The sequence below is a fragment of the Ambystoma mexicanum genome, chromosome 5q (genome assembly GCF_040938575.1).
Source record: "Ambystoma mexicanum isolate Mex_15411 chromosome 5q, UKY_AmexF1_1, whole genome shotgun sequence".
NCBI lineage: Eukaryota > Metazoa > Chordata > Amphibia > Caudata > Ambystomatidae > Ambystoma > Ambystoma mexicanum.
Window position 1 is genome coordinate 648,459,246 of NC_090933.1, and position 27,062 is coordinate 648,486,307.

A 27,062-nucleotide genomic window follows, 5' to 3' on the forward strand; every position below is an offset into this window, starting at 1 on the left:
TGGATGTTAAGATAGGGGGAAAAACAGTACGAGCTCCCCTTCAATATTATGAAAGTTCACTGGTTAATCTACTGGGCCGAGATCTGCTCAGCAAGCTTAACATGACAATATCATTTACTGACAGAGGGATTGTTTGTTCCACTCCTGGTATGTGCCCCCTCAGAGCAATGTTGTTAATACATTATGTGGCAAATGAACTTAAGGTGAGAGGGGTACCAGTGGATCCTGACATGTTTATCTACGCAATCAGGGTTTTGGCCAGGGCAGTGCCTAAACTAACTAGACAAGAGTGGAGAGTGCCCTCAGACTTTGTGTTCCGACTAGTATCAGCACCTGAAATAGTTGCTGGGACAATATTGTCGTTAGACCTGCAGGGAGTACAGGTATCTGCAAGGAGGATAGTGGCAATAGGAATGGACATGCATGTTATGTTATGTTACTGTAATTTGTAGAGCGCAACATTCACCCGGAGGTATCTTGGTGCTAGAGAGGAAAGACTGCAGTTTTTTTGCCAACAGAAAGGAAACCTAAAACAGGTATGCTTTGAGTGCTCTCCTGAACTGCAGGTGATTTGACAAGTTTTTTACTGTCCCAGGCAGGTCTTTCCACATTTGGGCGGCGACAACCGAAAAGGCACGTCCTCCAATACGTGACCTGCGAAATGTCGGGACCAACAGAAGGCCAGCAGAGGCTGAGCGAAGATGGCGGATTGGGAGGTACCGAGTAAATTTTGACTGGAGGTACTCTGCCCCCTACCCATGCAGCGCCCTATGTACAATACACATAGCCTTAAACTTAATCTGCTGCATGACAAGAAGCCAATGGAGAGTGTGTAGCACAGGGGAAATATGGCCCCCTACAGAGAGCCTGTGGCCACCCAGGCGGCTAAATTCTGTAGACGTTGTAGCCATTGGATTGTGCCCTTGGGCAGAGCCAAATATAGCGAATTACAATAATCAAGTCTACTCAACACCAAGGCAGCAACCACCGGCGGATGAAGAGTAGCTGGAAGCAGAGGGAGCACCTATTTTAAGTTTTTAAGGTGGAAATGACCGGCTTTGCACATTGCATGGATGCAAGTGGTGCACAGTATTGTGTATTGACCCAAATATACCATTACGCGAGTTATCCGATGAGGAGCTGTTCACTGATGATGACAGTGATGGGGAGATTATCTTGGAAATAAGTATCCCCTGTGAAGTGATGGTACAACATAGAAAAGTGCTGAGCCCCATCATGGCGGTCGTCAGTGCACTGCATCCTTATTATGACAAAGAATTGCAACAAGTGCCCTCTTACCTCTAGACAACGAACCGCCATGATGTAGGGCTACTGAGGGAGGTAACACCCATAAAACTAACTCTTACACTAAGAGCACTTTTACCCAGGGTAAAGCAATACCCATTGTCCCGAGAGGCAGAAGAAGGAATACAGGAAACAATATATGCCCTACTCCAGCATGGTGTAATTGTGCCCTCGACCTCACCATGCAACACTGCAGTGTATCCAATCAAAAAAGTGACAGGGGGCGTGGCGTATGGTCCAGAGCCTCTGCCCACTTAATGACATCATGCAAAAAGAGTTCCCTCTAGTCCCTAACCCGCTTCCGTTTTGTGCAACATTCCGAAAGAGGCCACTCATTTTACTGTGGTGGATCTCAAGAACGATTTATTTTCGGTAACACTTGACCCTGACTCCCAATATCTCACAGCCTTCACACTGGGTGGGAGGAGATATGAACATCATTGGTTGCCTCAAGGCTATTGTGAGAGCCCAAGCTTATTGAACAGAATATTACATGAAGACGTAGGCAATATTCAAGTGTCAAGCACGATCATACAATACGTAGACGACCTCTTCGTCTGCAGCGAGAGTGAAGAAAATTGCCGTAGGGACTCCATTGCGTTGCTGCAATTGTTAGCCAGCAAGGGGTACAAAATAAACAAAAAGAAGTTCTGTACTTGGGCCAATTGATTTCAAAAGATGAAAAAAGGTTAATTCCCGACAGGGCGGCAACAGTGCGTGCCTCAGCCAGACCCCATACTGTAAAGCCCATGCAGAAGTTCCTCGGTATATGTAATTACTGTAGGGCATGGATACTGGATTATGCCGCTTATACACACCCCCTGCTGCAAGGTCTAAAAAAAGCACAGAAAGACAAAACACACGTAATATGGAAACAAGAAATGCAACACGCATTTGAGAACTTGAAAGAATTGATCAGCACAGCCCCCATATTAGCCACACCCGACTATGATCTGGAATTCTACCTATTCTTGCACTCCAAAGGAACACTCATGACAGCAGTGCTAACACAAAAAACATCCCTGGGTCACAAACCATTAGCATACTACAGCGGCACAATCGATTCAGTAATGCAAGCCCTCATAGCTGCCGCCTTTGCTGTTGAAAAGAGTTCAATAATTGTGATGGGGTGCTCTGTCACCTTGTTTGTTGAACACTCCCTATTTGCAATACTAGAAAGGTCCAAATCTACTCTAACAACACAAAGAGCCACAGCTTACAAAATCATTCTTAAAAGTCCCAATATATATGTAGTACGATGGTAAAACAGTGAACCCTGCCACCTTCCTAAGAGAACCATGTACTGTTAAAGATATGCAAGAACATGATTATGCCACATATGAGGGTGAAGAAGATGATATCTTCAAAGGATGAGAAAACCCATTAGAGGAAGGAGAGCTGTACTTTGTAGATGCGTCAGCATCAATATGCCCAGAAACAGGAGAAAGACATGTGGGAGCGGCAGTGGTGCGACTAGAAGAAGGGGAATATGAAGTACTGGTAAAGAAAAGGTTGCCCATGCATTTTACCACCCACACAGCACTTAGTGGCACTGATTGAAGTACTCTGTGCTGCGAAGGTGTGCACTGTAACAATTTACTCTGATTCGGCATATGTAACCACTACGGTACATGTCGGACTATCCAGATGGAGAAGAAGGGGATTCAGAAGGGCAGATGGTTCCCCAGTACAACGTGCAGAACCACTCAACAAGCTAATAGAGGCACAAGCAGAGCCCTATGTAGTAGCATTGGTAAAATGCCAGGCACACACTCATAACAATGACAAAATATTTTTGGGAAACGCTGCAGCAGATGCAGCAGCTAAAGAAGCAGAATATTTATCAATACTAATGGCCACAGAGCGCACAATGATAAACAAGCAGAAAGGATGTAATTCATTACCCATCGCCCAAATAATTGAGTTTCAGAAGAGAGCCCCACCCACAGAGCAAGAGTTGTGGTCTAAACAAGGGTGCACCCAATCTCCCACTGACTTACTGTGGCGACAAAACAACACAGGGAAGGTAGCAATGCCCGTAGAATTACTGGTCGTGGCTTTTGAACAATTGTACTTCCTAGCACATACAGCTAAACAGCGCATTGCGGCCGATCTCCAAGAGGATTGGTTTATACCAAACATTCAGGAACATTTGAATAAAATGATTATAGAATGTACGACATGCCAAGTTTTTAACTCAGGAATGACTCTTAGAACATTGAGAGGAACTTTGCCCCACCCCGTTGGGCCATTCCATGAACTGCACATTGATTATGTAGACATAGGAAAGCGATGCAATGGAGCAAGATATTTGATCGTGGTGGTTGGTCCCTTTTTGCGATGGGTGGCAGCAGGGTCCTGTGCCCACCCGTACGCGAAGTGTGCAGCCACATTTATTGTACGCAAAGTGTTTCTGCGTTAGGGAATATTTGACGTAGTAAGATCGAATAATGGGACCCACTTTGTAAATGACCTCTTTAAAGAAGTGACAGCATTATCAGGAATAAAACATAAAATGTGCTCAATTTACCACCTGCAAGCAAACAGAATGGTCTAAAAAATCAACGGCCTTCTGAAAAGTAGATTGTCAAAATGATGCCACTCCCTCATAAATAATTGGGTGTATTGTTTGCCTTTAGCCCTTTTCCAGCTGAGCATTCAACCCAGCAAGGACCACCACATGTCCCCCCATGAAATAGTTACTTGCCAACAAATGCAAATGCCTTTGTCACCAGTACACAGAATGTCTGATGCACATAGAACATCAGCAGTACTGGGCGAGGAATTTAAAGAGTACCTTACACAGCTCACACGAGCAGTATGTAGCCTTGCTAAACAAATTGCTCTGCCATTCACGAGAGAAAGTGAGACAGACACAACAACTGCAGCCACAGACAGCCCTGCAAAACCCTTAATGCTTAGGGAATTAGTGTACGTGCAGAGCTTTGCCGGAAATGGAACTCACCCAGATTCCATGGACCATGTGAGGTAATCTACTGTACAACCTTCGCTGTTAAAGTGAAAGGGCTATGGTACTGGATCCACCTGTCTGATGTATGACAAGCACACGATAGTGTAGCAGCTGATACCTTAGAGAACAATCAAACTTACACTGCCACGCCCTAAGGAGGATATTGCACACACGCAGAGAAAGTACATTTAAATGATGTAAAATATATATGTGATATACGCAACCTGATGTATCAATGAATCTCTCTCTATCTCTCTTTCTCTCTCTATCCCTCTTCCTATTTTCCTCATCACCTACCGTATTCCACGACTTTTCATTTTTTTCTCCAGTACTAATGCTCCATTTCCTAGTCTATAATATTGTCACCTCGTTTTATCCCTTTAGGTGCCTTGATCATGGATTCAACAATGACACGCCCTCAGTTATATAGCAATAGGTGAATAATAAGTGCTGCTAGAGCATACAGTTATAATCGTGGTGTTTGTTTTGCAGCAATAATATTTTTCATGATGATTATTGTTTTAGGAATATATTGGTCAGCTTCTTTTATCTGCGGGTCCATATAAAAGAAAGGGAGAGGGGGTAAAACTAACGTGGGACAACAAAACATTCCTGAACATTACAACTTTGCACAAAAACAGAACAAAACTGATTGTACAAAATGAACATTTTTAACTACTGAAATGAAGTATGTATCCAGTGTAAATAATGCCACATCATTGTACCCTATCATGCTTTTAGAAACACACAGTACCTTACAACCCACTATACTGCCTAACTCATCATTTAATAATATATATAGTGCACTTCCAACCTTGACTTCTATTGTTAGACCTGGGTCCTCTTTTCCCCCCTTACATGGACAAATTGCTGCTAACTCTAATGTAAATATGAATGGTGACATTTTTTCCATATATAGTGATCAGACTATAACCACCCAGGTGTCATGATGCCTACCCCGAGGCATCTGGGCCAAGCCCATCAGCCCCAGGAGCAGGCATTTAGACATTTATTAAAACCTCAGCAGCCCCGGCTAGGAGCTATATGGGTTCAGTCCTGGCGCCTTAGGCGCCAGGCTCATAGTAGAAATCAGTCCCGGTGCCTAAGGTGCCAGGCTCATAGTCATTACTTACCTCAGGCAGACCATGCTGCAAATGACTCCAATCCAACGTGCAGCCTGGAAGGGACTATTTTACTACAGGGACTATTTTTTACTTGGGTGTGGTTCTAGGGACTTCTTACCTGGGACTACTTTTGAAGCTATTTAAACCACGCCCGACCAGCAACACACGCTTCGTGTTATTCTGCATCCAGCAGCGTAACGCTCACCGTGCCTGCAAGTCAGCATCCAGATCTCTGCCACGCCCGTCCTGAATCCGGAGCTCCTAGAGAAGAAGGAAAGTAGAGGCAAGGTTAGAAAACAAACTTTATTCCAGTTTCTCACCTGATTCCGGAACCATCACGTCTCAGCACCTAGAAAGGACATTCTTTCTACAAGCGTCACATCGCCAGCTGCAGCGCAGCGCCATACTCACCAGTCCTCATAGCACCTTTTGATCCGGCGCTGCCTCCATCATTTCTTCGCCGGGCTCCGGCATCTGGGGACAAAAGAAATAACCAGGTGAGCCGAAAGAGCCAACAAATACAATCTCTCTTACCACCATAGACTTACCTGATTTACCACCAGAGGCATTATTCTTTAACTCTCCACATCTTCAAACGCCGCATCTGAAAACGGAGAGAAAACAACACGTTAAATACATGCATCATTTACCGGACAGCATCGGGTAATACAGACTCTTACCTGAACGCCATCTACCGCCACGAGACCATCTTTTCTCGAACTCCACTGCAAGATAAGAAAGGAATGGGACAAGAGTGAACATCGGACATATTGAACTCTATGAACTCTATACTTACTGGTCTTCGCCAAGAACCTCAGAGTCAACTCTCGTCCTGAACTCCCCAAAGCCTTCTAAGCAGTGAAGCAACTGGTATCTATGCACCCCTGCAATCCACGCAGGATGGAGAGCTCATCTTTCAAGGATATAAGGTGAGAGTAGTGGAAGGGGATTTCAGAGGTGATTAGTGGGGAGTGCAGGGAGGTGCCATCACTAGAATCCACGGGTTGCTAAATTCCTTCTATGGGTCAAGCAGACGAGATTAGGAGGGCCAGTCCAGTCTGTCATCTCTGCACCACGCATCACGTTGGTGGAGGCCGCAGCAGTCTGGGTCTGACCGACACCCCTGTGGGAGCCAGGTGAGCGTAAACCAGGGACTACTATGTACTAATGATGAAATGTGTAGAAAGTTTACAGAAATGCCACAATCTCTTTTGTCTAATAGCAGACAGAAAGGGGAGATAAGCCAACACCGATATGATGCATAACATGGATTAGGGTTAGTCACAATTGAAGATCTATGTCACCCAGGACAATCTAACAGCTGGTATTCTGATATGAGTGCAACTGGGAAAAGAGCAACCAATGGCAGCTGCTATGTGTCTTCATTAATTCCCCATGCCTCGGGTGCACCAAAGATTCTACTACCACAAGAAGTCCCCTCAACAGAAGCCCAAAGTCGCCTTCATATTGCTTTTTGTAGAATAAAAAACTCCTTCCAGGCACGCACAGTGAAATTGAAAATCCTCCCACCTGATGAAAAACTTTGCAAAGAAGAGTCACAATGTCCGGACTGCGTTAAGGAATCATGTTTTGCAATAGATGGCACAAATTATGCAAAGTATAAGAGACTACAGTCCACCTACATGTGCATGGTAGTAGCACTGGGTGGCTTGTCAGATGAAAGACTGGAATGGATGGACAAACAAAACCTGTGCACAAACCTGGATTTACCACGTCACAAAGCTAACATGGGTCACATAACTCAAAAAACTAATCAAGGTCCGACAACAAGAAAGTTATGGACTGTGTTTTTATGGTGAAGGAAAGGTGCCTATAGGTTCTAACATACGTTGCAACAGAACCCTCGTCATCCCTGATCTTCGGAAAGGCACTGCTGCCTTCATGGACTATTACTGGGTATGCGGGAAATAGGTGTATTTGCACCTCCCGCCATCTTGGCGGGGTTATTGTACACTTGAAACACTCCATGCTGCACTGCTAGTGATACCCAAAGAACACGATAAGCGGGGAGAGGTCTCGCAGGAAGGTCCAAACGCACCTCAACCAACAGAAGCACAACCCCCCCATCTACCAAATATTTTCTGAGTAAGAACAACAACAGCAAATATCCCAAAAAAAGCACTGTTTCAACTACATATCTCAGGACTTCTCTGATCTCCTGGCTCCAATACTGGATGAATACAAACCATTTAGCTCAGCAGAAACTTTCTTTGCATCACTCATCCCCAGCATCCAAACAAGAACAAATGCCAAGTGGCTCCAAATAGTGAGGTGGGAGCTCATCAAGTAGTCGAACGACACTGAAGAGGTGTTCAACGGCATCAAAGTGGAACTTCGGGCACTCCGGCTTATGACGATGCAGAATCGCTACGTGCTAAACCTTCTAACCGCTACGGAAGGTGGTGTTTGCAAGAAAATCGGAAGTTCATGTTGCACGTTCGTACCTTCTTCAGATGCCGAGAATGGGACTTTGTCACATGTGATTGCAGCAGGGCACAAACTGGGTGTGAAGATGAAGAGGGAAGGAGGCACACAGGGAGAAGAGTGGTTCAGCATGGCCTTCAGCTGGGTACCTTCGTGGCTTGAAACAATAATAAAGATGTTGGTGCCCATCATTGTGTTCTTCCTGCTGATTTTCTGTGTGTGCCAGTTAGGCCTCCGGTGCTGCACAAAGGCAGTGCTAAGAAGTGCATTGATGATGGTGACAATCGGAAGTAAAAATTCAAATAATAAGATTCCCCCTGATACTAAAGAGGCTCAGTACAGACCGGTGAAAACAACGAACCCAAATATAGAATGGTGGCAATATACAACACAGGGGATGTGGTAGACAACTTATATCACACCACTATCAAACAACCCCAAGATCTTGAATATTATAAGGAGGTGTCTGTGGACCTGGACGGGGATGGCGGATGTATTTATATGACATGCACTCCTGAAGAATATGCCCAACATGGGGAAAGTTTAAGAAATGTGTGTAGAGCATGGATGCCAATAAAAGGTACCCCTGCCTGGGATGAAGCAGTAAAAAACGCTGAGGAACGCAGACAAACTGGGGGAGGGTATTTGTTACTTTAGGAGTAACGAAAGGGGGAATGTTGGGGACGGGGTGGTCCAATTCCACCTGCCTTACCATTCATTCCCTCTGCGACTGAAGCATGTATGAACCAAGGGGGGGGGGGGAACCCTCCATCCCCACTGTTCCTGATCATGTAATATAATATGGAAATGTGTCTGCAAAACCTAATCCACTGCCTAGCCATAGATGAAAAGAGACAGCATCTTTTTACTAGGCCCAGAAATCGTCTCCCTGCAAAACGCAGCTCTCCCCGTCCCCAGTGCCTCACACAGCACGGAGAGTCCGAACCCCCACCCTCTCCTTTCCTCTGCAGCTCCGCGTGAGCCTTGTTCTCACAGAAATCCAATCACTTATTGTTGCAATTGTCCTGCATCACTTCCCCAGACTGCGCTCTCCACAGAGCATGAGATCACAGCAAAACTCCTAACACAAGTGCCCATCCACCTCCACTAAACTGCCCGTGCCCTCTCAACTCCCTCCCTCACCAGGCCAAACCGCCCCCCAGTTCCCGACCCCTCACCCTCCTTCATGTTGATAACCATCAGACCCCCTCACATTGGCCATTCCAGGACACCCATCACAGGCCTAATCCCAGTCAGTTGTATATCCTCCCAACAGAAACACACATCTCCCTATACCATGAGAGTTCTAAGAGGGGAGGATGGCAGACCCAGCATCTGGGGAGGGCACCTGGGTACTGGGACAAAGGTATCAAAGAGGACCGACCCCAAGTGGAAGGGTCACAACACCAGTATGTTGCCCATGTTTCTTAATACCCCATTCATGTAAACATTTCTAAGCCAGCCATTATTCTTGTAATTGTTAGTTTTTATTGTTTAGCTTATATAGAGAGGACTGCGTCACCTTTACCCTGACCTTCACACCGCGGAGAGGAGCCCAGCTGACCTACGTGGGCATGAAGCAACCGCAAAAGCAACAACCAATCAGCACTCTACCTCCCTTATAGTATCAACTGATCCATAGGGCCCTTTCCAATTGAATGTTAGGATTTGTACATTATATGAAACATGGATGATGACGCTGTATGCCCTTTTAATGTGCTTCCCGTGTATTGTTTGGCAGAGCGTTCTCGGGCAGCAGATTTCTTTGCTTGCTTAATTTTGAAGTTTTGTTCTTCCTTGCAAATTATCTCTTAGTGTCATTCCCTACTGGGGTGTGTCAATTATTCAGGCCAATTGGATATCACGTTCATTTGCAGGGTGCATGCCTTCACACTGCAGCGTATCCATGTCCCTGCACCCTGTCATTTGTACTGCGGAGTGTAAATGTGCAGGGCAAAAGGTAGTGTCCACGCATGTACGCCGCCTTGTGCCCTGCTTTTTTGCACTCTGCCGAGCAAAGTGAGTAAGGCAGCGTTTACTTTTAAATGTGAATGTTGCTTGCAATGCTTGCATATCAGACAGGCTATTATTTTACTTGTGAACACTGCTTGCCATGTGAGCATTGTAAACAGCGTTCATTTACAATTAAACGCTGCTTACATTTACAATGGATTCCTTTGGAGCCTGCCTACTTTATGCGGGTGCATAAAACCGGCGGAACCGATAGAGATCTCCAGCATTTGTACTGGCATGTGAATCCATGCATGGCGTGGCATGAATGAAAATGAGCTCCAGTTTTTTTTAAATACTTAGTTCCTGTGGCTGGCTTGCCAGGGGTGAAGGCTACCACCAGGAATCAAATGATTTACAGTCATATTTGCTCCCTCCCTGGATTAGTGAAGATTGTGTGGTGTGGCTATAGGATGCAATCCTGTTTTGGTAATTTGCAAATCACATGGTGTCTACAACAGCATGACTCCAAGGGACATATGAAGTCTGCTGTCACATTACCTCATATCCTGTGAACATTAAACGCATTGCAGAAGTGCAGTCAGCTGCACAGACAGAGTGCATCATAGTCTTTTTCCCAGAGAATTGGTTTGGAGGATACACAGATGTGAGGAGGAGCAACCCTATTAATATCCAATTACCATGCGGAGCGCAGCGCGGAAGCATGGTGCAGAAGTGCAGTCAGCTACCATCTGTGGCAGGAGGCACCAGGTCGAGTTGAGTTGGAAATCCTGCTATGCTGAATACTGTAAGGTGGTTTTGGGGGCCTGTGGGGACACATAAATAGATATGATAAAAAAGGCTCTGAAACAGTTTGGCCATCTCTGTCCCACAGGTGCAAATATATAATTCACTCATAATCGTAGAGAAAAGCAAGCTCTGGTGGCTAATTGCATTGTATGTTATTGCAGTAGATCTGTAGATGTACAGACTGAATGGAACTATGGAGGACTTCTTTGCGTAAACATCTAGTTATCTTTGTGTATTCATTATGTAAGAGGAAAGAAAGAGTGGATGGCACAGCAGGCAGTAAACTGGGCAAACTAGGTGAAATATTGTAGTTTGCATCCATCTCACTTTCAGGATAGCTGTTATAAAGCAGCAGAGTGATAAGATAGAATGGGTTGATCACAAGTTTCACAGATGTGTACAACCAGCAGTAAAAGAACTAGGTTTGCCATGAAAAGAAGTTGGCTGTGTGATCATGTACAGCAAAAATTACTGTAAAACATGGCGACAATGCAGTGTTTTACTGTAGCAATACGCTAACAACTTACATATTTAGAAATGGAATTGCACGACCGTCTTTAAAAAATAAATTAACACATACTGGTCAGACAGGATATAGTTAGCTTAATAAAAGTATTATGTCAATTAGATCTGGTTTGCAATTATTTGAAAAAGGAAAAAGATTCTTGCCTAGCACTCCGCACAGGTCTTTGGCACTGAAAAGTGGAGGAGATGATTACTTCTGCACTCTCTCCCCATTAGACCTGTTGAACTTGCAGTGAACAGAACAAAGAGGGGGGAGAGAGCCCTGAATGTAAGAGAGGAATGCACGGTGAGCTGTGTTTTCATTGAACAGGGTAACTTAGATAGCTGAGACCTGAGGGTAAGGGTATGGGGCCTGCTGTCCCAACACTGCTGTAAGTCCGTGGCGACAGGAGGAGGCACTGTTAAGCCACTGTTCATCACCGCCTGGGAGGAGAAATGTAGCATGGTGCTGGACCTCGAGGCGATAGAGGGAGTCAGCAGTGCAGAGGTGGGAGCCGGCAGCCAGGAGGCAGGAGGTGAGTGACACCCTCCCCCCAACAAATACATGCACAAATGACAACCCAGCATAACAAGCCCCAGTGGACAGGGACACAGGTCAGCAGACCCCGAAGCTGGACTTGCCGACAGGGCAGAGTGACAAGGTGGCACATGAGCCACTCTCCACAGCAGCCATGGCACCAAGGGCACCCCTGAGCGTCACAGCAGCGGGAAGGGCAGGCAAGTGTACCAAACAAATGCCATGCGCACCACAACCCTACTGGCGCAACCTGTGCCAGCAGGATTGATGTGTGTGAGCAACCATGACACCATGCAGCAGTCACCTCAGCATGAAGCTGTCCCAGTAGGCCTGCCCCATGGGGGCATGGCAGACAAGACACAGGAAAGTACACATCACACACTCAGACATGTGCCCAGCCTGCCAATCCCTGTGCATCTCAGTATAACCCTGCTGGCTGCACAGCAGTTCCCCATAGAGCCATGACAGTGCCATGGAACAAGCCGCCCCCATCAACCCCACCATGTGAGTGACACCCGGGTAGGGGATGTGGGGCCATGAAGGACCACAAGCATGCATGTCAGACAGAAGCCGGCCCAGTATGGACACCCTGCCCTACCCAAACAAAGGCCAATGACCAAGAGGCCATGGATTTCACACCCATCGCCACAAGCAACCCCATGACGGTGGTCCCACATGCATCCTCCCATGGCCAACCATGCCGATTTGCCCATATGTGTGAGATCACCCACTGTACCATTGCAATTGTACCCTGCGTGCCTATACACATGGGGGAAGCATACCCAAAGACATTATCTATGTCACCTACAGGCGCTCAAGTATCGCCAGAGGCCTCGGAGGAGGAGGTAGCAGGCCCATCAGGGAGTAGTGATTGAAGACACTCAAGGTCTTCCGCCACCACCCCACGAAAGCGCACACGATCCTCACCTAGGCACAAGGATTGCTGTGCTTCACCTGCAGCCAGCAAGGCCAACCCTGCAGGTGGCACAGTAGGCTGTGTGCCAAAACACCAGCAGCCACCAGGAGCAGTGCAGGCCAAGCTACACCCACACCTGCAGCCGTATGCATGGACACAGAGCCAGCACTTGCTGCCAGTGCCACTGAGGAGCCACATGGGGACACTCCCCAGGAAGCCCTCCATGCCGCCAAATAATAGTGACAACAGAGCCGGATGTGTACACTCCATCTTATGGCTCACCTGCCTACAGCCCTGGCCCAGTGCAGAGCTCCCCACCCAGACCATATAGCCGTCTCGCAGCGTGCTGCTGCAAAGGCTGGATGACATGGAGCGCAGACAGCGGGAGATGGAGGAGATTGGGCACACTGACTCTGCACACCTGCAGGCCATCAGAGAGTGTGGCAAATGGTGCGGAACAGGGCCGAGATGAGTGCCAACACGTCTGCCCTGACACGTGTCTGAGAAATGACAGAGGGTGTCTCTACCCTAGCAGAAGCCATCCGGCAGGGCAATGAGTTGCAATGGCAGCAGAACCTGGTGACAGGCTCTGTACTGTCCACCTCCACCACACCCATCGGGGTGTCATAGCAGGGCATGCTGCAACATCAGTCCCAGCGCCTTCTTTGCACAAAGTCACCAGGAGCAGGCGGTGGCGGGGAGAGTGAATGTGAATGATTCTAGGACACTGTCTACCATGAGTGGGCATGCTGGGGAGTTGGTGGTGGTAGGGGGGGATAGTGTGCTGGGGAGTTGGTGGTGGGAGGGGGGATATTGTGCTGGGGAGTTGATGGTTGGAGTGGGGATAGTTGGGAGACTTCATTTCATCAAAAACCATAACAATTCCTCAATGCGAGGATATTCCTGATTGTGTCATTGTCGTATTTATTTATTGGGGTGGTGTCACATGGTGGTGCATGGCTTGTGCCTTGTCAAAGTGTCAAACTAAATTGTCTATCAGTCCCTGGCATGCCATTCTTTCATCCCTCTCGTCATCTCTGGCAATGGGTGCATTTGCCTCTGCCTCAGGCACTGCTTCCTCATCCTCTGGGGGTGGCATGTTCATGTCAGGGGGTAGTGCAAAATGTCTAGTCAGGCAGATAGTATGCAACATAGCATACACAAGCACAATTTTCCCAGCTTTCTCTGGAGCGTACATCAGGGCTCCACTGGTATCGTCAAGGCAGTTGAAACGTGCTTCAGGGGGGCAAAGGTACGCTTGATGCAGACCCGGGTCCTGCTGTGAGCGTGGTTGTAGGCATTGGCTTGCTGTGTTTGTGGATCACGCACAGGAGTCATTAGAAAAAGCAGCTGTGGGTATCTGGAGTCGCCTGCATGGGTGGAGGCACAGGCATTAGCCATGGTGTAAGGTCTGTGGGTGGACTTACACAAGATCAGGTCAATGGACTACTTGTGCATGCAGATGGGCCTTCATTTCAGGGCATGTGTCTATTCATGCAGTGTCATTCGTGCCATGCATTGTTCGTGCTTCCCATGCACGCTGTTCCCTTGCATCATTTGTTATGTAGGGTTTCTGTCAATTACATGTCCAGCGGACACGGTGACTGTCATGTTGATGTGTAATCACACTGTGCATGGGGCATGTTGCTAGGTTCCCCATGGATCTTCCCTGGGCATTTGGTGGCAACGGATTGTGGACTGGCCGCACATGGGTGCATGGCCATGGCACTGGCAGAGGTATTGTGCTGTGTGGGATTTTGGCAATTTCTCGGCATTTCTTTGGTGGGTGCATGTTGCAATTTGGTACCTGTAGTCATGGGTTTATAGTGATAATATCGAATACAAAAATGTCGAAAGTCATAATTTCGAAAAAATAATGTGGAAAAAAAAGAAAATCGAATTTCTTTTTCACTATGTTTTTTATTGGAAAAGGGGGTACCCCCCCACAACCCCCCCTTTTTTAATTTTTTTTGTTTATACCTAACCCCAAAAAAATATATAAACTATAAAATAAAGAATTCGATTTATTTTTTCGGCATTATTTTTTCGATATTAAGACTCAACACAGTAGTCATGTTGGTTTATTTGGTTGATAGTGTATGTGTACTACTGCTTTTCCATGCAGGTAAGTCTGACAGATGCATGCTTCCTGGTCTGTACTGTGATTTTGGTGCGGGAGGTGGTCAAGTGCCGATTTCTCATTCGCTTGTCATGCCAGCCTCTGTGTGGCCATTCAAACCCCCTGCCCCCATTTGGGCATGTGACCCACAGCGCGTGTGTGCTAGCTTTTCTACTCACCAACTATCCATGTCTGTTGTCCTTTGTGCTTCTCCATGTATCCTGGTAGTGTGCTGTTGCATAGGATCATGACATTGTGGGTGGAACCAGGGTAGTGGGCACAACAGGGGTTGATGATGAGGTTGGGGGTGTAGGTCACCTGCATATTCATGGAGTGGTAGTGATTGCAGTTTTGGTACACTGCTTCATGGGCCTGGTGCCAAGCTTCGCCCATGGAAGCTGTGGCAAGCATGGAAACATTAGGGACTTCGACCAGAACCGGAGTATGCGGTCTAGTCCTCTACCAAGATGGCCGCAGTTAGTATAACTTTGTGCCACTCCCCCGGATCAGCGCGTTGTATCTGTCCATTCGTTTTGGACTGCGCTGCTGTGTTTTACACAGTTTTCTCTCTCTGATTCCTCTTGGTGTTCCGTGCCTGCTTGCCCTCTTGTTTTCCCCACTCCAGTTTGGATCTTATCCGCCTGAAGGCACTTGTACTCTGCTTGTGCCGCTTTCTAGCTTCTGACTATCTCTCTCTCTCTCTCTCTCTCGTATTTTGCGCAGCTTCTTACCGTCGCATTCCACTTTCCTTACCTGCTTTCCTGTTCATTCTATTCTGCGTCCTAGCGTTTCACTCTGCCGCTGTTACTGGTGCTATTTCTTCCCACTTTCCTTACCTGCCTTTCTGTTCTATTTCCGCGTTCTTGCGTTTCACTCTGCTACTGCTACCGGTGCTGACACTTCCTCTTCTTCCTTCGTTTGAGCTACAATTCTTACCCAGTTATGGAGATAATTTTCATCCCTCTCTGGCTATTGTGCAGGCTTCCTTCTCTGCACTCCCTGTTACGCCCATTCTGGTGTGGATGCTCGTTAACCCTACCAGCCACATTTCAGATCCTACAGTAGGATATTAAAACACTGGGTACCATCACAAGACTCCTACATAGACTACATCTCCCAGCATCCTGTGGCCTACCTCAACGGAGCACGAACATTTCACCCTGGAAGCACTTACCTTCTATGAGTTACTAACCTTCTTCAAACAGAAGACACATCTCAATCGGATCAACTACCAGGGTTTTTTGTTGCCTTCCGGCTTTTTCCCCTGGTCTGGGGTTTTGGCTCCTTGGAGTTCCCCGGCAGCAGGTACCTATCCTGCCACGGTGGCCTGTGAGGGAGCCAGACCTTACTTGCATGAAAAGAAAGAAAGAAAACTAAAGGAAAAGTAGGAACCAGACACGCAGAAAGAAGCCATCAGATCCCACGGACAGCTCCTCTGAAGATCGAGGTGAGGAGGAGGTTCGGGAGGGTAGGATAAAGACGGACAGAATACAATGCCCAGAAATCCCTATGGCGTCCCTGGAACAGTACCAGGAGTTGGTGGCCGCTATGCAGAACCTTACGGCAGAGGTACAAGCCTTGCGCACAGAGAACGTAGCGCTTCACCAACAGGTTGTGGTGCAGGATGAAAACCGAGGTGACCTGCCTCCCATGGCTTTGTCATTTGGCAAGTATGATGGGAACCCCAGTCAACTTAAGGACGTTTTGGACGCATGTCAGATCCATTTCGCCTTCAGACCTCTTGCTCATGAGACCGCCCGATCCAGGGTGGGATTTATGATAGCCAACCTGACTGGCAATGCTTTGGCATGGGCCACCCTGTTAGTAACCAATAACAATCGTGCCTTAAATGACTTTGACTGCTTCCTAGGTCTATTCGGGGAACGCTTTGATCGACCTGAGGTCCTCTACTCCACTTTTGAAGCTATCCTTGATGCACGCCAAGGAACCACAGATGTACAGACATATGTCTCTCGATTTCAGAAGTTGGCAGCAGGATGGCCAGACTCCGCTCAACAGATTATCTTCAGGCGGGGTTTACACGAAAATATCAAGGACGAGTTTGCTAGAATTACCCGTCCGGCGATGTTTCAGGAACTAGTAACGTTGTCTCTACAGACTGAATACCGGATGGGAGAACGACGGCAGGAGAGAAGACCTCATTCCTACCCTCCTTCTGGTTCCTTCTTACCTACTCCAAAGGAAACTCGAAGCACTGAATAACCTATGCAGATAGGTACTACTTGTGGTCCTTTGACGCCAGAGGAATGCAAGAGACGCAAGGAAGCAGAACTTTGCATGTATTGTGGATCCTCTAAGCACCTACTCAGGAATTGTCCTGAAGTTCCCCCCAAGCGGAAGGGAAACACCAGCCCCCGATCTTATGCAAGGGAGATTTCGGGGAAGATGCCAGTAGTCCTTGCAACCACACCGACCAGTAGAAGAAACAGAAGACAACCGTCTGATGGTATTTCAAGTACGTTTATGGCTGACCGGTCCTGACTCCAAAGAAGTTCTGGCTATGCTGGACTGCAGTGCAGCTGGTAATTTTGTTGATGTAGATTGGGTGAAGGAAAACCAAGTACTCTTACAAACCAAACAGAAGCCAATACCTGTTGAAGGAGTGGATGGTGCCCCCCTTTCTTCTGGACCCATAATTAAAGAAAGCATTCCTTTTAGGACGAGTATGGGAGAACACCAAGAATCCATGGTCTTGAAATCATCAGAGCAGCACATTTTCCGATCATCATCTGAATCCCGTGGCTGCGGAAACACAACCCTCAGATTGATTGGGCATCCAACCGGTTGTGTTTCAATTCCCAGCTCTGCAGAAACCACTGCATGGAGGCAACCAGTACCAAAGTGGAGGTGGAGAAGACCGACATCACCAGGACCCGGACGGTCTCTTAATTTCCTCTACATTACCAGGAATATGCCAAAGTCTTCAAAGATAGCTTTCCCAGGCAGTTACCTCCACACCGAGCCGAGGATTGCGCTATTGAGCTGGTACCTGATGCAACCATCCCATTCAGATGGATGTTTCCTCTGTCCTTACCGGAAAGAAGAGCTTTAAAGGAATACCTAGATGCGAACATGCAGAATGGTCTTACCCAGGAATCCAGGTCCTCTTGTGGAGCTTCGCTTTTCTTTATTCCTAAGAAGGACACGTCTGAACTCAGGCCGTGCATAGACTACAGAGGATTGAACCGAGGGACTACTTGGGACAGGGACCCTATGCCGCTCATACGGGACATTTTGGAAGCAGTACAAGGTGGAGTGTATTTTACGAAGCTAGATCTCAGGGGGGCCTATCACCTCTTGAGGATAAGTGAGGGAGACGAGTGGAAGACAGCCTTTCGGACCCCTCTGGGCCTGTTTGAATACAGAGTCATGCGGTTCGGTCTGGTTAAAGCCCCGGCTATATTTCAGAGATTTGTGGACAAGATTTTTGCAGATATGTTATTCCTGTCAGTTGTCATCTATTTAGATGACATTTTAGTCTTCTCCTTGAACCTGCAAGAACATTGTAGATAGGTGAAGGAAGTGCTTCACCGCCTGATGATCAACCATCTCCTGGTCAAGCCTGAGAAGTGTCAATTCGAAGCCACAACAGTGTCCTACTTAGGGTTTATCCTTTCTGTGGATGGAGTCTGTATGGACCCAAATAAGGTGATGGCGGTGTTGGACTGAAAAGAACCACAGAATGTCAAAGAAGTACAGCGGTTCCTAGGATTGGCAAACTTTTACCAACGATTCATTCCAAACTTCTCCAAGATCGTCTTGCCTATCACTGCCCTCCTCAAGAAGGATGTCAAGTTTATTTTCGGCCAAGAACCCAGAGAAGCCTTTCGACTCCTAAAGGACCTGTATACAACAGCCCCAGTTCTGGTACAACCGGATCAGGGTAAACAATTTATCCTGTAGACCGATGCCTCAGGATAGGCATTGGGGGTGGTTCTGCTGCAGAAGACAAAGGACAATTTGGAGCATCCGGTTGCCTATTACTCAAGGACGCTGACTTCTAGTGAGTGCAATTGCTCAGTCCTTGAGAAAGAACTGCTGGCTATTTAACAGGAATGTATGAATGGCGCCCATTTGCTACAAGAGGCAGTTCATAGATTTTTGATCCGCACTGACCACAGAAATCTGCGCGTTCTCCAGCAGATGGAATGCGCCAACTCCCGTCACGCTGGATGGTCGTATTTGTTCTCACAATATGACTTTGAGATCATCTATATTCCTGGTACCGAGAACCAGGTGGCAGACGTGTTGTCTTGCAGTCAAGGAGAAGACACTAGATGTTATCAAGGCCAGGAAAAGATCTTCCCCAAATTGAGAATTGTCTCTGCAGTGATTCCATTACTGCAAGAACTCATGCAGCAACATAACATGCCCGTTTGGTGTATTGGATGGTAGGCTACAGTGTAGTCATAAAGAGGGACTCTACTACCATGGGGAGGCATTATATCTTCCGTCTGAGTCTCTCTGGACTTAGGTCATCTCATGGTGTCATGATTCACCTCTGGCTGGACACACAGGGATCAAGAAGACCCAGGATTTAGTCAGTCATCGCTTCTGGTGGCCTTCTCTACAAAAGGATATCGCAAGATATGTGCTCACTTGTCCGATTTGTGCCACTAGCAAGACCGCAACAGGCAAACCAATAGGTCTGTTACAACAACCTCTGATTCCTAGCCGACCATGGGACCACATCTCAACAGACTTTATTGTGGATCTTCCCAGATCTAAGGGAATGACGACTATCATGGTGACAATTGGCTCATACAGCAAGTTGGCTCACTTTTCGGCCCTCACTCATCTCCCTTCAGCCCCAGAAACTGCAGCTGTCTTCCTACATGATATTGTACGACTCCATGGCTTACCCAGAACTATAATGTCTGACGAGGTACGCAGTTTACCTCTAAGTTTTGGTCCTCCTTATGCCAACAACTTGGAATACACCGAGCTCTTTCTTCGGGATATCACCCGCAAAGCAATGGCCACAGAGGCTCAACGCCTGATTAGAACAGTACCTAAGATGCTTTTGCAACATGGAGCAAGACGGCTGGGCATCCTTCCTTCCTCAAGCAGAATTTGCTTATAACAATACTACGCATTCTTCTATTCACATGAGTCCGTTCTATTGTACGCATGGTAATGATCCACAGAATCTCCCGTGGACTGGTATGTCAACAACTAGTTCTCCTACCATACAGTCTTCTCATTGAACTGAAGAAGGTACAAGCCACTGCAATCAAGGCGCTAGAAGCAAGTCGACAAGAGTACAAGAGATGGGCCCACCAGCGCAGAAAGCCTAATCCTGATTGGGGTCCAGGCAAGCTGGTTTGGCTGTCGACCAAGTTCCTTCCCAGATGGGTACATGCAGGCAAGTACGCCCCTCGATACATCGGACCCTTTCCGATACTGGCCTTCAAGCTACGACTACCGAAGAACCTTCACCGAGTGCATCCGGTCTTTCATACTTCCTTACTTAAGGAACACAAGGAAGATCCCTACAGGAGAAAGGTGAAGGGTTTGAGACTTACCGAACCTCGTGTTCCTGAGGAGTACAAGGAATCCTACCTGGTGGATTCACGCTACCAAAGGGGTGTTGTGCAGTATTTCGTACACTGGAAAGGGTATACTAAGGAAGAGAGGACCTGGGAACCCAGAAGCCACATCCATGCTCCCAGACTAATAAGAAGGTTTCACCAACTGCATCCGGGCAAGCCCGGGGGTCTCCCGAAGGGAAGGGGGTATACTGTCAGGCTTCGCCCATGGAAGCTGTGGCAAGCATGGAAACATTAGGGACTTCGACCAGAACCGGAGTATGCGGTCTAGTCCTCTACCAAGATGGCCGCCGTTAGTATAACTTTGTGCCACTCCCCCAGATCAGCGCGTTGTATCCATCCATTTGTTTTGGACCGCGCTGCTGTGTTTTACACAGTTTTCTCTCATCAAGTCCTCTTGGTGTTCCGTGCCTTCTTGCCCTCTTGTTTTTCCCGCTCCAGTTTGGATCTTATCCACCTGAAGGCACTCGCACTCTGCGTGTGCTGCTTTCTAGCATCTGACTTCTCTCTCTCTCTCTCTCTACCTCTCTCTCTTTCTCTCCCTCTCCTTCTTACCGGCGCATTCCACTTTCCTGTTCATTCTATTCCGCATCCTAGCGTTTCACTCTCCCGCCGTTACTGGTGCTGTTTCTTCCCACTTTCCTTACCTGCCTTTCTGTTCTGTCTATTTCTGCGTTCTTGCGTTTCACTCTGCTACCGCTACCGGTGCTGACGCTTCCTCTTCTTCCTTCGTTTGAGCTACAATTCTTACCCAGTTATGGAGATCATTTTCTTCCCTCTATGGCTATTGTGCAGGATTCCTTCTCTGCACTCCCTGTTATGCCCATTCTGGTGTGGATGCTCGTTAACCCTACCAGCCACATTTCAGATCCTACAGTAGGATATTAAAATGCTGGGTACCATCACAAGACGCCTTCATAGACTACATCTCCAAGCATCCTGTGGCCTACCTTAACGGAGAACGAACATTTCACCCTGGAAGCACTTACCTTCTATGAGTTACTAACCTTCCTCAACCAGATAACACTTATCAATCGGATCAACTACCAGGGTTTTTTTGTTGCCTTCCGGCTTTTTCCCTGGTCTGGGGTTTGGCTCCTTGGAGTTCCCTGGCAGCAGGTAACCAATCCTGCAACGGTGGCCTCTGAGGGAGCCAGACCTTACTTGCACAAAAAGAAAGAAAACTAAAGGAAAAGAAGGAACCAGACACAAGGAAGACACGCAGAAAGAAGCCATCAGATCCCAAGGACAGCTCCTCTGAAGATCAAAGTGAGGAGGAGGTTCGGGAGGCTAGGATACAGTCGGACACCTGGGGGGCCATCAGTGCAACATGGGTACAATCCAGGACAACAATCACATTTGGCCTCTGGGCAATGGCATAGAACTGTGCCTTCATGGCATTGGCCTGGGATGGGGTGGTAGGCAGTGAGATGTGATGTTGCACTTGCCACAGGAGGGCTTCAAGCTTCTGGCCAGCACTGCACAGAATGTGGGCTGTCACATGCCATGCATCATGGCCACAGAGTGCTGGAAGGTGCCAGTTCCAAGGAATTGTAGGACCAACACTAGTTTCAGCAGTGGGGGCACAGCTGCCCGGATGTTGAACCTGCTCCCTATGTTGTCGTCTATTGTGGTGGGCAGATCTGTTATGGTCTCCCTGTTGAGGTCCAAAGCGAGGCTCTGACCCTGGGGATCGGGACATGCATTGCTTGGCCTCTCCTCCTCCTGCCCCCTCCCCCTCTGTACTCCCTGTGCCCTGTCCTGGTTGTCCAGCCCCTCTATTTCATGAGCAGGGGCCTGTACCTGCTCACAGTGGCTAGTGGCAGCATGGTGTTGGAAACAGTGTTTGACGTAGGGGTGTACCTTACGTAGCCCTCTGGGGTGGATTGGGATCACCTGTGGCTTAATTTCAGGCACCTGTCTTCGTATAACTCCAGCTGCAGGCAACTGCACTGTGTTTTCGGTGGTATTAGCGCCAGTATTCGGCACTTATACCGCCGGTCATGGATTTGTGATGCGGCTGTGTTTGAGCCTCGTGTAGCTGGGTGTAATAGCGCCGGCTGTAATAGTGCTGGCTGTAATTGTGCCGATTGTAATAGCACCGGCGGATTTAAATGTCAGCGTTATTTGCGGCAACTCATGATTTGGTATTGGTGATGCTAATTACTGAAGCGTTTTGAAACACATTGTGTATAGGCGCTATATAAATAAATTATCATATCTTATCATGCCGCCGCTTTTAAGGGTTACCGCCGAACTTGTGATGAGGCCCTTAGTGTCCAAAAAGTCTCTGACTCTCACACTAATACATACAACAAAATAACAAATGGGATATTTGTCAGTCTTCAATTCAACACAGTAAGAGTTCAAACCTATAGGTTTTTGAAAGTACTCCTTGCAACCAGGGCCGGATTCCCTTCCCCTGGATAAATGTGGGAATACATTTGGAGAAGTTCTGACTAAACAAAGTTCTGTTCAATTCGATACAAAAGATATTTTCCTTCAAATGCAACCTTGCACTTGTTAAAGTAAATATCTCTTACATAAACACTTGTTTCACAAATAATTTCCTTCTTGGTAAGCACAAATGTCTCTTTTATAAACACTTGCACAGCAACTACTTCTAGTAATGCCACACTTATTCTTCAAATGAAGTTCAGTTAACACGCTCTTTTCATTACAGCACTTTGCCACAAAACAACATCTTCTTTCCTGGTCCACTTGCCTGCCAGGTGTAACTGCTATTGGTCCCATTCCTGGTTTTCTCACCCGCCAGGATGTAAATTCCTACAACTATACTTGTGCTTGTGGCAATATTTGTTCCAAGATCCTCAACACCAGGATCCTTTGTGAGGAGGGGTAAGGAAGGCATGATATCAAAGTAAGACAGAAACAAGTGACCACAGTTCAAGGGTGTTTATTGAACTTTATCAAGGGTGTAATAAATGCCTATCTAAACCTAAATCTAAGATGGGAGCAAGATAAGACCATCAAAATAAAATATTGCATTCCTAGTGTAATCTCGACAAAATAAAAGGGCCTATACGGAAAATAAAAACGGATTGCCAATCCTTACCGCTAATTTACAAATAGTGTTGAGGGGAAATGTTCATGAAAAAGAAAGAAGTGTTCACAAAATGATAAGTCAGGATGTCCAGGCCGTTGGCCTCCCTTCCCCACGTTTTCAGCACGGGACAAGGCGGTTCACTCGCGCATAGCACATTCTTGGGCTTCTTCGGCACGAGGACACAGTTCCTTTTACCAACATCAGGGCCTTCTGTGCCCAAGTCTCTTACGTTCAAAGCCTCTTGATTCAGAAGGCCTGATGTACCAAAACAACAAAAAAAGGTTCCTTTCAAATATCCAAGTTGGACGATTTACTCTTCACCCTGAATCCCCCTCAGCCGGGCTCAAATCCTCTTTCATACAATTAGCCTCCCTCAGCCAGGCTCAGACCTATTTTAGTTTGTAGGGGTCCCTCAGTCAGGTTCACATTTGCCACATCAATATCTTCTCAGGTGACGCACGGTTCACCCCATATCCCCCTCTTCCGGGCTCCGATCCCCTTGTGTACAATTGGTCTCCCTCAGCCGGGCTCAGACACATTTCAGTTTGTTTTAGCTATCGAAGACTTTCGAATGTGCACAGGATTTAGCTTGACCCGCTGCAGGACACTTCGATTGCACAGTTCAATTATTCTCACACGCTCAGTTGGATACCAAACAGAGACCACCGAATGAGCACCCACGTGGCGCAGGACCACTCTGTGTATGTTATCTATTTCGGTTTCACAAAGTTCAATCACATGCGCCACATCTTTCTTCATACAATGTTGCAGCTTGCAACCTTATTCGTAACACAGTCCAGTCTTCTATCAGTATCTCTGACTCACCGGCTGTGTTCTCTGGCACTGCTTTGTTGTCGGAGCCAAGGACAGTACAGGCAATCGATTCTCCCCGCTATCAATGCAGGAGGACCCCGTGTACTTTTGACACACATGCACCGTTGTTTAATTGTTATTCCCGGTTGTATGTTTCTCTTCCTCATTTCTTCTCAGAAAAGGTCATGGGTAGTTCCCTCCTTGCATCCCTCTCTTGTCTTGCCGCCTTTCTCCTCGGTTTAAACTGCCATCTTGGAATTGCTGCTTCCTCATGCATTTTGCCTTGCTCCCAACGCTTCCCTCAGCCAGGGTCGAGCATCATTTCAAAGTTCACAATTCGTAAAACAAAGGCTTGGGACTTCTAGTCCTAGAATGCACTGGGCTAATTTCGCTCCCACTTCTTAGCTCCCAAAAATGTAATTTTCTGGCATTGGGAGCTGCAGGAGCTAAAAGGGGATGTTGTTCTGAGGTGAGGGGCTCTTCTGCTGGCCAACAGAGACCTGGGTTTGTCTGACTAGCCCAGGGGAGGAGTCTTGCTATGGGTACCATGTGGGAAACCTGAAGGTGTCTCCCAATTTAGTCTCCAGGGATCTGTCATCCAGGTGGCCAGGACACAGCCATCGCTATTGGATCCAGCTCCTGGGGGTGGACTAGTGTGGGAGGATCACTTGGATGGGGGGTCCTTGAGGAGTGGAGCAGGAACACCGACAGCTGAGACGCCGTATTCTCCCTCTGTCAAACTTTCTTCACTATCCTACTATACAGGACATTAAACTTAAACCCCCCCCTTTTACACAAACACTTTCGTAAAACGCAAAAGACAACAGACTTACACCAGAGCCGTTTACCTGACTGTCCCAATACAAGTATCAACGCAAAGTCAGGCAATTGATCATAATCGCACACACTTGATAGCCTTTTCCCTTCCCCACAGGTATAAAATGTGGATCAAGAGAGCACACTACAAGCAAGGTAGACGGTACGACGAGACAAATGATCAAACCCGACAGTTCAAGAGAATGTGAAAAGCGGCAAGATTCAATAGGGTGACAAGGTGAGAAGCGACCATGCCCTTTCTGACTCAGACCCACAAAACCTTCAAGGAAGAGAGAATAATAGCTATACAGTAGTTCAGCAGATGTCAACAGTACAGGGGGAATGCCTACGCCGAAATTCCAGAGCGAGGGAGACTCCTGCTACCGTGGTAGCGGCCTTGACTCCAGATATAAGGAAAGCCAAGCGGTTCATCACAGCCGGTGAGTCGAAAGGAGAACCGATAAGAATTGGGCTTTGTTGAATGAAAGTCGCAAAGTGGCATATTGGGAAAAGATCAAAGAGCTTAAAATTGTTAAAGGAAGACCAGCAGCAGAGGGGACTGGTACCACGTAGGTGCTGTCTCGTGAAACCCTGGTTTATCCCATATTGATGAAACTATATATACCAGACGGTAAGGAATACCGTAACCAGAAGGCATTAAGAAGAAGCGAAGAAGAGTCAAAGTGGTCATACAAGGGTCTCATAATAATCTTCTGTACCGTTGAAAGTCTTTGACTGAAAAGGAACTGTGAACGCTAAGGGAAGTGAATGCTGCATGTTGAAAAATAGTACATAAACTGTGTTTTGTGGAAATTAGCAAGAGTGAACCCGGACAAGGGATGCTAAAGAAAAGAGCGTAGTCTAAGAGTCCCATGAGGAATTGTTGGTAAAGTTGGCGAAAGTGAACCCGGCGGACGGAAGCCGACAACCAGGGGCAAAAGCCAAAAACCTGTTTAAAAAGACATTTAGATTTGTGAAAGCGTTACCATTGCAAGACAAGGAGAAGGGAAGTATCCCCCTGATCATCTGGGATCCTAGCCCGGCCGAGAGAGATCCAAGGGTGGAAAGTTACCACCCAAAGTTTGCTGAAAAATGAACTGTCTTGTGAAATTGCCCAAAGTGCGTGAGGGATCAACACCTAGAAGAGGGGGACCCAAGGGTGAAGTCAGCACCCAAAGTGTCTGAGGGATCAGTGCCCAGAAGAGGCGGACCCAGGGGTGATGCCATCACCCAAAGTGTCTGAGGTGTCAGTGGACAGAAGAAGGGGACCCAAGGGTGAAGCCATCACACTTAAGCATTCGTAAAACAGAACTGTGTGTTTGTTGGTTAAAAAGTATCAGGCATCGAAGGCAAGAGACTTTTTATTGAAAGATAATTTTACCATTGAAAAACCTGATAGCTGGAACTGAAGTCTTGGCTCGTGCTGGGGAAAGCTCAAGTGTGTGCCATGCTCAGGAGACCCCACCTTGCCCTGTGCTGAAAACGTGGGGAAGGGAGACCCCTGGCAATCACATCCTGACCTATTATTTGAGAACACTTCTTTCTTTATTGAAACCCTATCCCACACTTCTTTTGTATTTAGCGTAAGGATTGGCAATAGGTTTTTCTTAGTCTAGTTTTTTTATTTTGACACAACACCACTAGGACTGCCTTATTTTTGTTTGATGGTCGATTCTTGCTCCCATCTTAGATTTAGGTTTATTTTAGCCATTTTTCTACCCTGCATTAATAGTTCAATAAACACCCTTGACTTGTGATCACTTGCGTCTGTCTTTACTGTTGCCACCATGAGTGCCTTACGTATGGTGTCAGTAGTGGGATCTGATTGAACTGATAAAAATTGAAAACCCATGTGAATAATTGTGGTACCTCCACAAGGAGAAAACAGAATTGTGGAGATCCTCAACTCTGACCGTGTATCCACACTCAAAGAGGTGCTGTTCTCACAATTACATATCCCGACTTGGCAGCAAGATCTGTTCTTTAAAACCCAGGTATTACTAGACACTACAGCATACAGCAGTAGGATCGAGCAATATTGAAGGTTCAACCCGTGTTTTCCTTTGTTAGACCTGGTGCCCTAAACCCTTCCCCCTTTGAGCCTTATTTTTTTG